This window comes from Apus apus, chromosome Z (assembly GCF_020740795.1).
Source record: "Apus apus isolate bApuApu2 chromosome Z, bApuApu2.pri.cur, whole genome shotgun sequence".
Classification (NCBI taxonomy): Eukaryota; Metazoa; Chordata; class Aves; order Apodiformes; family Apodidae; genus Apus; species Apus apus.
Genome location: NC_067312.1, coordinates 26,552,627 through 26,565,816, shown reverse-complemented (window position 1 = coordinate 26,565,816; position 13,190 = coordinate 26,552,627). Strand labels below are relative to the sequence as shown.

Here is a 13,190-nt window from a genome sequence, read left to right as displayed (position 1 = left end):
ACTTAATATGTACCTCCAAATACACACTAGCTGTTAATGTTCCAAAAGACAATCAAGTCAGGACTGGAGAAATCCTGGGCCATGCTCCAGAACCAGATCTAATGATGAACCAAGCCAGCAATCATCTTTTCAATCAGAGCAGCAGGAAAATAATTTGCTTTTTGCAATGTTAATTTCCCACCTCACAATGTCCAATTGTTGGTTTGGTGAAACCTGTGAAACTACGTAGAAGCTGAGGAAAAAAGTAAGTGGGTTTTTTTTATAGTAGTATTTTTAGTCTTTTAGCTTCAACTACAAAAGAAGTATCACATCTGTCACTTCTAAAATTGTTAAGATTCATTAACACTATTTCTGTTAGCAGAGAAATTACATAAATGTTTCTCTGCTTAGATTACCAGGATGTTTTTGTATACACACAAAACATTTTTATTGCTATTGTTTCTTCTTTATTCAACACATATTTAAAACTCAGAGGGGTTTGTTTTTAAATGTTGCTTTTTCTTCTTTCTATTCAAAGACAATCTGAAATACCTAAATAAGTAAAAATACTGTTAATCCCTTTCTAATATAAAAATAAGAAAACCTTATACCCATACTAAGACAATTAGTCACTTGAATATGTATACAGAGTACCTTTCCGGTTTATTACAAGTCTTGTGGTTTGAAATACATAGAGAAAACTTGTCCCATAGTTAAAAATTCAGACCACTACTATAAGAAAGCTTAAATGTTTTATTAATATTCCCATCTCTTTTAGAACTCTATCCATTTTAATTTGTAAAGCAATATATGTCAAATGCAGGTAGCTGTTTTAAAAAAGGGAAGTTGTTTTTTAAAACACAAGATATATATATATTAGGATTTCCATAAAAACATACAGGCTTGAAGAAGCACCAGTATTACACTATTCCATCTGCCACAGTGCACAGACAACTCAAACCCTCCTCGCTCAAATAACCACATCATTAAAGGCAGGTTTTCTTGGGTTTTACTTAGGTAAAGCTTATTTTTGTATATTCCTAAGTGATCTTCAAGCCTTTATCTGCACCATAATAATTAGTCATATAATTACTATTTTCTGCACTGTGGCTTATGTTTACATTTAGACAATATAGACCCATCAATCTTAAATACAGACTCTTGCCAACTCAGATAGATTTGCCTCCTTAAGAGTTTAGGGTTGTTGGTTTTTTTTCCTAAAAGGACAATTTTCATTAATTTTTTAATTATTTTTTTTTAAGGAATATAAAACCTCAAATAACATCTACTCATATGCTATAAAATCCCAAATAGGAAACACAGGATGATGATCTAGAAATTGCTGTCAACATCCAGCAACAGCTCTGGATTAGTATGCCAACCACATTATCCGTAATCTGATTGAAGCAGCTTAGACAGCTCTTGTTTTCCATCAGAGACACAAATCAAAGCTGTTGATTTGAATGCAAATAAACAAACAAAAATAATAAATCCTTTCATTAATTAGCCTCTGCAATTTAACTTGCATTTTGTTGTATAACATAGAATTATGAAACCTAGATAAAAAGGGTCCATCTTCCCAGTTCTCATATAAAACACAACTGCATTAGAGATCAGAAAGAATTATAGTCAAAAGGTCTATGTCACTGGGTTCAAATAGTAACCTCTTGAATGAACCATGAACAAGGAAGGAAAAATAGAGTACTCCAGATTGAAAAAAGTCAAACAGTATTGGCATGTAATTTATTTTCAATTAAAAAATTAAGTTTTAAAAAGTCTATTAATTTCACTAAAACAGAATATAGTCTCTAAAAAAAATCTAAAGCTCATTCTCCAATTATATCCATGACATTCTAACATAATAAAAAATTAACATTCAGTATTTCTACAAACATAAACCTAGATATTTTTAATTCAAGTACAAGCAACAACATTAAAGAGTACTTTTACTCAACTGGTGGTTAAATTTGCAAAAAACTCTGCTAGCAACTAAAAAAGTTGTATGGCTTTGATGAAAGCAGACAGAAAACTTACCAGTTTTCAAAACCAAGGCACAGAGTACTATCAGGAGAATATATTATGCAACTTCACTCTCAAACCCACCTTATGTAGGTAAGGTTCTTAATCATACACCTGATTAAGCACCTGTGTTAAACCACTGGCATTTTGCTCATGTGACTAAAATTAGGTATTTGATTAGGTAGCCTATTCAATCAAAGACTTAAGTTCTTAGATATACAAACTATTAACATATTATTTACATTCTTCTACAGAATCTCACATTTTAATGAGATTATAACCTGGTTTCTTAAAGAGCACTTTCCCAGTAGAGAGCTTTGGGAAATTAATATGTACAAGTCTTTCCTCCTAGGAAAGCATGTTAGATTACTAAAACTGTGTTTGAGAATAGCCACAATTAATAAATGTTAAAAAAATGAGGTTTTGTTAAAGAAATATTTCATGCCTTCCTTTTTACTTCTTAGATAAGAAGTGTTTTTTAAACACAAAAGTAGATATTAGTATATATTATCCATACACAAAATGAAATCTAGTTGTTTGAAAACAATAAACATCTAAAAGACAGAAAGACAGGATTATGTGGGATTATTACTTCCTGGATCAGACCCTCTGAGCCATATCTGATCTGTCCTGCGCTCAGCACTCACTCTTCTTTCTAATCTCCCACTTTCCTCTATCTCCCCTTCACTACATAAGACAAACCTGCTTGGTATCTTAAAAATGTAACACCAAACCCACAGAGACACCCCTAATAACCCACCTTTCCTCTCTGGTCACTGTTTTTTTTCCTCCTGTACTACAGCAGATCAGAGCTGCTGCTTTGCAGTTCTCCAGCTCCACTGTCAGTTATCTCCAGTTTTTCTCCTCCATTTTATACCCCACAGCTTCTGCTCTTAGAGATCTTACAGGCATTCCTACAGTACAGCACTTGTAGCCCACATTAGACTCCCTTCTGAGGTATTTGGCTAGCCACTTGGGACATACCCAACAACGCTGCTCTTGCTCCTGCTCATTTCCACAACCTTCCATCCCTAGGTTTGCCTCTTGCTTCTCCAGGCACCTCTTCAAAAAGGCCTTCAAAAAGCCTCCTCTCTGATTTTCTGCAGCTTTACTTGCAACTTGCTATCAGAAACTGTCTCCTACTCCCAAGTAGCCACATCTGTTGGCAACTTGTGCAGTTGAGCGCCTTCACACTCTCCTCTAACATTATCCCTTTCGTTTGGAAGGGCCACCCCATAAATACATCTAATTATTTCAGTGATAATAACAAATAAAGTTTTTAACCAGAATTACAAAAACCCTAGTGAATCCAGTGAAACAACTGGTGGACCATCCAGTCTAATGTAATCCACCTAACACTACAATGAGACTGGTGTTGCAATAACTTCATATACACATTTGCATCTATTTTTAAAATGCTTGGTTGTGGTGTCCTACCCCCCCATCCCACAACTGAGGTGGACTTCAGAGCCACACCGATCAGCTTAGCCAATTGCAGACACATATTAGTACAGTCTAATGAGTTACTCTATCAGCCAGAGAAGACCAACTCTCTTTATGGCTGCTTCAAGAACACCCCACATGCAAATTCAAATGTGATGGTGACCATGGCTACTAACAGTGAGCAGCAGGTTATTAAGCTTTACAATAATAACCTCCATAACCAAGGAGTTACAGTTGTCTGACCCACAATTATGCCATGTTAAGTCTGTGGATATCATGGCTTTCGGTAGAGGAGGTGCAGGAAATTCCAGGGTTAAGCAGTATTCAAGTTCTTCTTGCCTTTTTAAATTATCCATAGATGGTTTGGTTGGCTTTGTTCTGTTTTTGAAGTCATGTGCAGCAGACTTCTAACTAAGAAAGCAACAATTGCCTTGGTTTTGTGGGCTATTCAAATGAAAATCACCCACAAATTAAAGGGGTTAAGAAATGAACATGGGATCTTCCCAGCAGCAGGAGTAAGTCACAGAATTGAAGCAGGGAAAGCAAACTAACAAGGCTCCCAAGAACAGAACCCTGTCAGTCAACCCTAAAAATTTCTTGCAGACCAGCAAGAACACAGAATCAAGAAGTTTCAGAGTGTGACTGTATGGCCCTATGGCCCACTTACAGTAGCTTGAGGATTAGAAACCAGGTATCAGCAGTAAAGTATAACATATTTCATAGAATCATAAAACTATTCAGGTTGGAAAAGACCCTTGGGATCACAAGTTCAACCACCAAAGTTCTACTCTACAAAGTTCTCCCCTAAACCACATCCACCAACACCACATCCAAACTACCCTTAAACACATCCAGGGATGACGACTCTACCACCTCCCTGGGCAGCCTATTTCAGTGACTAACCACTCTTTCTGTGAAAAAAAATTTCCTAATGTCCAGTCTAAACCTCCCTTGTTGCAGCTTGAAGCCATTCCCTCTTGTTCTGTTGCTAATGACCTGTGAAAAGAGACCAGCACCAGCCTCTCTACAATGGCCTTTCAGATAGCTGTAGAGACTGATGAGGTCTCCCCTCAGCCTTCTCTTTCTCAAACTAACCATTCCCAGCTCCTTCAAGCATTCTTCATAAGATTTATTCTCTAGGCCCTTCACCAGCTTCGTTGCCCTCCTTTGTACTCACTCTAGCACCTCATTATCTCTCTTGAATTGAGGTGCCCAAAACTGGACACAATACTCCAGGTGTGGCCTCACCAGTGCTGAGGACAGGGGGACAATCACCTCTCTGCTTCTGCTGGCCACACTATTTCTAAGACAAGCCAGGATGTCACTGGCTTTCTTGGCCACCTGGGCACACTGCTGGCTCATATTCAGCTGCTTGTCAACTAGAACCCCCAGGTCCTTTTCTTTCAGAGACTTTCCAACCACATTTCCCCAAGCCTGTAGCCTTGCCTGTGGTTGTTGTGGCCCAAGTGCAGGACCCAGCACCAGGCCTTATTGAAGCTCATGCCATTAACATTAGCCCAAACATTTGGAGCAGTAAAACTTACTGTAGATTAAAATTTGCATTTTTTCGAAAAAGGGAAGCGGTAGCTGTCTCCAACTATCATTGCAATTATGTCCAGAAGATGACAGATGGTAAAAAATATGGTGTTCAAAAAAGTGAGCTCTGAATTTTACCTGCTATTTGCATTCTGTGTTCTACAGCAGCAAATTCTTTCAGCTGCACACAGTTGAAGGCTTGACAATGTACAACCAAATTATGAATTTCAAAGGCAGTGCAGTCCATGGCCTTACCAAAACAGGGCAGGACCAAAGAACACCAGAAGAACTAGGGACACAGCTAACTACTAGAAGCTACTTCATTTTCCCTTTCTCAAGAGAAAGGCAGGGTGAAAGTAAGAAGAAAAGAATACCATAGACATCAAAAACAATGTTCAAAGGAAGTAATCAGGGCTTTCAGACACCATATTTGGGCCACAGAATTATGACAAAGTCATTACTGAGTGTCAGACTGAATTCACTCATTTTATGAAGAGATATTTCAAGCTACTCATCCCAGATGACAGACACCATTCTCAAAAGTACAGCGACAGATGTAAGCATTTCCGTATGTCCATGCAAAACAGCACCAATATTTCCTCACTTTCACAGAAGCCACACAGACAGATCACACCAATCTAGCTCACAGTTGGACTCAAGAGTATGTCTGTCTTCCTTATCCCATCTTCAGAAGAATGGAAAATAGGCACATATGAACTAAAGCTATAAAAGTAGAAGTAAACTCCATTCATTGAAAAGTAAGCATTCAAGAAACACAAATTCAAACCTAGCATCTATATGACTAAGAAGACAGGAAGGAGTCAAGCATCTCGTAGTTTGCTCCAACTAGAAGATAAATCTAAGTAGCAAGGCATGGTATTTCTTGTTTATGTCAAAGCCCTGGTCCTGAAACAAAAGAAGAATAAAACATAAGACTATTTCAGTGCTCAGAGCCCTCAAGAATCTGGTCAGACCCCAACTGACTTAAATACCTCTTCTCTAGGCTTTCCAATGGGACAAAACAAATGAGCAGCAGCTCAGGGCACATCATCTTCCCCAAAATTAATTGCTTCCCCCCTGTTGTCCATACCTACTGCCATCAGAACCAGCATTTAGGAAACTCATTAGCAGATAGAGAACATTCCTGAGCAGCTCTGCATTTGTCTTTTCTTTCAGCACTCTCATACTTGCAGACAGTTCACTTCTGTTTCTCACAGTTTTCTGGGTCTAGCCACTGCAGTTTTAGTTCAGCCTATCCCAGCTGCATTCTAAAAAAATATTTGTTAACATGTATTCACTAGTTATCAGTAAACACATTCCCACAGAACTGAGGTTATGTATCTGAGAAGTTAGTGAAAATGTCTCTAATAGGGGAAAAGAATTCACACACAACCTCCTCCCTGGTATCGACCTGTGCTTAACTGCATCATCAGTGGCCCTAATGTCCTTCCAAGAACTTACACACTTCTGTGACTATAGTGTATTTCTGCTGCTTCTCACTGTAATGTACATTTGTAAGATTCAGTCTTCTAAGCTACACCTCCTAGCACCTAGGCTACCCTGTTATGGATGTACTTGAAATTTTGAAAAAAAAAAAACCCACAACAAACTTAAAATCTTAAGTAACTGATCATCTCTAGAAATACAGACAGTGCTTGCTTGTTAGGTGTGGGTTTAGAACAAAGACATGCAAGTTAATAATACGTCTGAACACACCAGCATACCCCACTGTATAAAAAACTGGAAGGCTATTAGCATTGCTAACTCATTATATTAACCCTGAATTAGTGTTCAGATTTAAGCCTCTCTTGCAGGAACCACACTGTTACCTCCTGCCTCTTCAGAAAACTGTTCACAGCTTCAGAGTAAAGGCTGACAACATCAATTCTCAATGCAACAGTATCAAAATGAACAAAACAGTCCAACATTTATAAATCCATTTAAGTTGTCTGTGCTGCACTGTAATAACATTTACATTGTTATTGTTAACATCCTCAACAATTTTATCATTATCAACTCACAAATAATTAAATTTCCCCAAAGTTATGATTATTGCTGGCTAATTCTACAACAGCTGTGAGAAATGCTATCCAAGTTAGAAAACCTTTTTGTTTGCAGGATTTGATACCTGCAAAAGACCTAGATAAAAGATTGGCCTTCTGGCAACGTATTTGCTAGCCTAAACACATTTCACATGTTTATGCCCAGCATACGAGAAGTATAAATCCAGTCAGGGCTAATGCAGCATTCCATACCACCCAGAGTTCATCGATATTCTCACTGAGCTTGGGCAAGGCCAGTGCCACAGCAGGATCACAACCACTGCTAAGCTCCAACTTCTGAACAGGGTGTACTCTAGCACTGCCTCCAGGGCTACTGATTTGTCAGAGAGCACACCTTTACCAATTATTCTTCCTCTTCAGTGATGCACAGAATTAAGGAAACCTACTTAACCATGTTTACTCTGTATGTTTTGATTAAGCTATTTAGAAGAAAGAATAAGAGTGAATTGAATTCATCCTGGCCCATAAACAATTTCTAACTATAAGCAGAAAGGAGAGGCACAGGCACTATGAATACACAGGTCCTCTGTTCCACAGTACTAATAAAATTGTAAGGTTTTATTTTACTACAAAATGAAGTACAGGACTGAGAGGGGAACAACTCAGATTTGAAAACAAAAAACCTAAAATGCTATTTTGAATAGCTGTACAACACACATTTCAGAACACAATTCCTAGATTTTAAATTGAATGAATCACTTAATACACTCAGATGTATCATGTAAAAACACTAGTAGGTTTTCCAATTAACTTGGAAAACAGGTATGTTTAGTCCTGGCAATTCTCACTAACTTCAGTGCAATTTTACGGAAGATGTGAAAGCTTGGCACTCATTTGGGACAAGATTATTTTACATATTTTAGTATGATATTTAAAAGCTTCTTTGAGATCTCAGGCTCACTGGAGCACACCAACAAAACTGATACTGATTAAATAAATATATGCTGTCACACCTCATCACTAAAAAAAAAAACACAACAAAAACAAAAGAAAAAGTCAGCAATAGCTGACAAGCCTGTTAGAGTGACAGAGAAGACCTATCAAGACACCGCACATGCTATTTCAGTTGTATTTTTGAAATGCAGTAGAGGAAACACATTTAAAGCAGGCTTTTCCACTTTGCATCGTTTAACCTAGGCTGTAACAGCTGGAAGGAAAAGTTTAAGAGGGGGGTTGAATTTTGCTTGATTGTTTTTCTGCAGTGTTAGAAAGATACTTTTTTTGTTTTAAACAGTTTACAAAATGATTATCAAAGACACACTAACTGATGAAAGCAATTAAATAAATAAGTAAATAAATAAATAAAAGTGTACACCTTTACCACAGCTGCCCCAAACTTTGCATTTTACAGATGAAAGGATGACTGGCTTTCTGGAATGTACAGCTGATAACAATTTGATGACTAGGTTACAACTGCAAGAGTGCGAAGTAAGGTATTTGTCTGTGAGGAAATGAAATGCTAGTAACCCGATTAGAGAAAAGTTTAAGGAATAGCAATATGAAAATCAGAAAAAGTACACATTTCTTTAGCTCTAACAACACTATTTGTATTTGAAGTTTAGAAACATAATTGGTAACAACTTTAAATTGTTACTACTACTTGATACTCACTGACTGTTACGAAACAAAAAATGATACCAGCCCTTATTATACCAAAGAAAATATGCAAGACCTCTTCTCTGATGAGCTTCTCCAGTACCACCAAATTCCTTTGTCTTTAGTGATTTCATACTAAACAACTCCACTTCACATTCAATAATGAAAACCAAAGCATTTATATATGTCAGCTTCAACACTGAAGTGAACCTCCTTTATCTTTCACTGGCAAAGACTGCATCATAACAGGTATTCAGTTACAACTATTTAAACCAACCTGCACAGATAGGGAGTTTGGGTAAGCAAGGAGAGCATTAAGCTCATTCTGAGTTGTGTTATCTTTACAATATTAATAAGCATTAAAAAAATCCACACAAAACCCATTTTTTAATTATTAAAGCAAAGCAACATTTTCTCCCCTAATATGCACACAGAAAAAAATTAAGAGTACTTTGCAGATTGTTTCTCAGAGTACTGTCTCTCTGAAAAGAGGCCAATCATGAAATACTCCAAAAAGACAAATACTGTGCGTCCTCATCGCTTATTGCTGAAGACAGCATACCAGAAAAGTTCAGCAGAATCCCATTTCACTTAGTTATCTTCCACAACAGTAAAGAAAGGTACTGTAAAACATTTACTTTCATGCAGAGCAGATGCTGAGTAAGATCATATTGGGTGAAGGGGAATGGGAAACACCTGCCTGCTGTATCTAACTCCTCAGCAGCATTTAATTCATACAACAGTACTGAAATTGAGAAGATACTGAAATTCAGGTTAAAACCAGATGAATTTAAACATTTATAGCATAAACTTGGCGCTGACATTTTTCCCTCTGTGAAACAGGTGCTAAAATATTTTTTTACTAGTCACCCTGAAGAGGTGAGACATTCTTAAGTAACTAAATCAAGCAGATGTGGATTACACAAGAAAGATGACAGCGTGGTTAAAGAAAAAGAGAGGAGATGCGCTGAGCTCCTACAGAAGAGTCTGAAGGAGAAGTGAGACCACAATCACTTTGATCTGCATGAATGTTTATAGCTCCTCCGGTGAGGCAGAACTGATTTTATTATACTGATCACTTTGCCATGATACTTATTCTCCTTAAAAATCGGGGACTATGACCAGTGGTGCAGCCCAACACACAAAAAAGGTATTTGCACTTAAATAGAATGAAAAACAGAGTTCCCTTCCCTCTCCTCTGTGCCCATACACAAAAAAGTATCAGCTGGACAGTGTCTCCACACCACAGGCTACTTTTTCAAATTTCTCATTATGACTGAAAAGTCCACAGCCCAGAAGAGCTTAGACACCACGCTTTAATGGTTTCCTTTAAACGGGATATTAGTACATATATAAAATCAGTGAATTTGTTGTGGGTTTGGTTTTTTTCCCATTAATGTGAGTAAAATCTTTTACACTAGCTCTCAGAGTAACCCACTTTTCTCAGGCTGGATTTACCACTCCATAAGCAGGACAGAAAGGTTATGTCAACAGACATCTTAGAAGCTTGCCCCTGTTTTAAGAGAGAGGAATCAACCCCACCTCAAAATGAAATTAAGAAAAAAACAAACACACATAATTAAACAGAAAAGCGTGTGTGTGCACGACTGTGCATGACCACATGTATCTTCACATATACACACACACAGCGATCTTTTGTAGCATTGCAACTACTACGCTCATCTCTATGTGTAAAGGTATGTGTACATGTAAGGGATGTTCTGCATGTGCGTGGCTATAACACAGGAATTGCAGAGCAACAATAGATGCAGCCGCAAAAGATGGCTGGCCGTTGCCAACAAGGAGCGGCCTGGGCCACAACTCACACCGAACTTGGCACCAACCAAGCCCCGGCCCGCAGCCCGGGGCCAGGAGAGGCACGACGTGTCGGATACGGCCGCGGGGAGCCCCGGCCGCGCCCCCAGGCCCCACCGGGGCAGCGCCCAGCCCGCCCCGCCGCCCGGCCGAGCCGCCTCCGCCTCCCTCCCGCGGCCACGCCGGCCCCACGCCGGCCTGCCCGGCGCTGCCACGGCCGCGGAGGCCGCCGGGGGCCGGGCTCTGCCCCCGCGGGGGAGCGCGGCGCCCGCGGGCGTGCCGGAGCGGCTGCGGGGGACCCGAGGAGCCAGGGCCTGCCGCGGAGCAGAGGTGTCCGGGCAGCGGCCGCGCCGGCCCGCCCACCTGCCGCCCGCTGCGCCGCACGCCCCGCGCCCGCCGGGCAGGGCCGGGCAGGGCCGGCCAGCCCCCCTTCCCCCGGCCAGGCCCGGCGGGGCGGTGCAGAGGAGCGGGACGCCCCAGCAGGTTACCCCTCACACCCGGTCGCACCGCACCTCACCTCAGCCGGCCGGGCAGCCTCCCGCGGCGGCAGCAGAGGAGGAGGCAGGCGGCGGCGCGGGAATGAATGGAGGGGCAGGGCCGGGCTCCGCAGCGGCGCGAAGGACGCTGCCCAGCTCACCTCCGGCTTCGCCCGGCCCCGCCGCCCGCCGCTAGATATTCTCTCCCCGGCGGCCTCCCCGCCCCTCGCTGCTGACGCGCTCCCGCTGTTACGCCTGGAGCCGCCGCGCGCCATGGCGGCGCCCCCCGCCCCTCCCCGCGCTGCCTCGGCCCGACATGGCGGGTGGGTCCTGCGGGGCCTGGGCCCGCGCTCGCCGCGGCAGCAGCAGGCCTGGTGCCGGCTCCCCGGCCAGCCCCCGTGGCTGTGGAGGTGCCCGCGGCATCGCTCAGGGTGATGGGGGTAGCGGTACCCGCCCCGCGGCCCCGGCACACGCAGGGAGCCCGGGGCTGCCTCGGAGGCCGGTGGTACCCGCAGGGAGGAAGGCGAAGACCGCGCGTAGTCCCGCTCGAGCTGTGCCGGTCGCCATGACGCTGGGGATTAAATATTGCCCCTGTGGAAACGGAGGGTTCGCGGCCCCGGCCGAGGACAGCTGCCTCCCCATCTCCGATAGGCACACACCCCACGGGCCGGGCCGGGCTCGGCGCCGCTCCCGTTCGCCGCAGCGGGGCCGCCTGGACGGCGGGGGTGGCAGGGGCACGCTTGCCAGAGGAGAACTGGGCAGCCTTGCTCCCCAGCGGTGACCACCGACAGGCCACGGCATCAGGGTATCCACCCCCCGAAAGACCTGTGTGCCATGGAGCTGAAGCACAAGACAATACAGCACAGGTTCTTGTGGCAGGACAGAGCTCGCCCTTGACCCGGGCTACGCAGCCTATCTTCGCTCTCTAGCGTACAATCCTTTGCTTGGAGCTGGGCGAGCATGAGGGTGCATAGCTGTGGTGACATGGGTCGGACAGAGGAGGCTGGGCACAAAACAGTGTCACTGCCCAGTGAGGGGGAGAGCAGTCGTTCCTTGGACTTGTCAGTGCTTTCTGCCACAGACAGGTTTGTCGCTCTAGGGGCCTGTCGGGGGCCGGTGTCGGGGGCTACCGGCTGTCAGGTGCTGCTGCGACTGCCCCCGCTGTGGAGGGGCTTGTGAATGACCCCGAGGGTCACACCTGGCGCTGCCTCCCACACAGGAACGGCCGCTGCGGGACCGCATCTTGGAGTATTTTAGAATACCCCTCCTCACCACGCTCACAAGTGAGTCCAATGTTTAGTTTCCGAACCAACCGGTTTATTAAGGGCTAGTACAAACTGAGGGACCGAAGTTCAAGAGAGGTAGACTAGGTATATATCAGGAAAATAATGCAAAGGTACTACGGTCTTATTACATGTACACTCCGAGGGAGAGGTGTGGAATCAATGGAGTAAAAGGGTAGGAGTTGAGTCCGGCAGGAAAGTTAGGGAGTGTGTGCGCGGGCGCGCGCGTTCACCCTTCCGCAGCGTGCGGCTCCTGGATGCGGCTTCTTCTCCAGCGGGCAGGGCTCGGCAGCAGGTCCTTGGGAGCGGCTTCCCGGTACCGGCAGCAGGTCCTTGGGAGCGGCTTCCCGGTACCGGGGGCGACCCCCCAGCAGCAGCAGCGGACGCGGCTCCTCCGTGAGCCTCGGCGAGCTCCAGTCCCGGGGCAGAGCGGCAGGCGGACCGGGCAGGCAGCGGCGGGCTCCGGTCCGGTTTGGCTCCGGCTCTGGTGTCAGGCTCGGGCAGCTCCAGCCGGGCAGGATCCCGCCGGGCAGGCTCCGTTGGACAACAGTCCCTCGGGAGCGGGCTGGCTCCCCGCGGAGCGGGTGCGGGCGGCCCCGCCTCGGCTTCTGCGGGCAGCTGTTGCGGGGCCGCCCTCCCTGCCCTCTGGGCTCCTCCGGACAGCGGTGCTGGGGCTGCAGGGGCTTCTGGTGCTGCAGCAGGGTCTCCTCCCGGGCAGGCAGACAGAGCAGAGCCTGCAGAACTTGCCCTCTTTTATAGATCAGAGATCACTGTTTGAATTAGGTACCACTGTTCAAATTAGCCAGTTAGCACTGGCCAGGTACGTACTCTGTCAGAGGCAGGCTTTAACCTGTTGTCCATTTTGCTGCCAGTTATCATAACCCTCATGCTCTTTTCTTGCTGTGGACTTACCCGGTAGAGCCAGGGGCCTGTTCCAGTTCTTCCTTGGCTAAATCAGCAAAAAGACACCACTCTTGTTT

At 44.2% G+C, this 13,190-nt stretch overlaps 1 protein-coding gene across 1 annotated transcript in view; it reads right to left on the bottom strand.

The window, feature by feature from the left end:
- The window catches only part of FAM169A (family with sequence similarity 169 member A), a 35,096-nt gene extending 24,056 nt beyond the window's left edge, over positions 1 to 11,040 (bottom strand). The window contains exon 1 of the mRNA XM_051642986.1: positions 10,969 to 11,040. The gene's annotated coding sequence lies outside the window, so the exon portion shown is untranslated. The remainder of the gene's footprint in view (positions 1 to 10,968) is intronic.
- Positions 11,041 to 13,190: the final 2,150 nt, after the last annotated feature.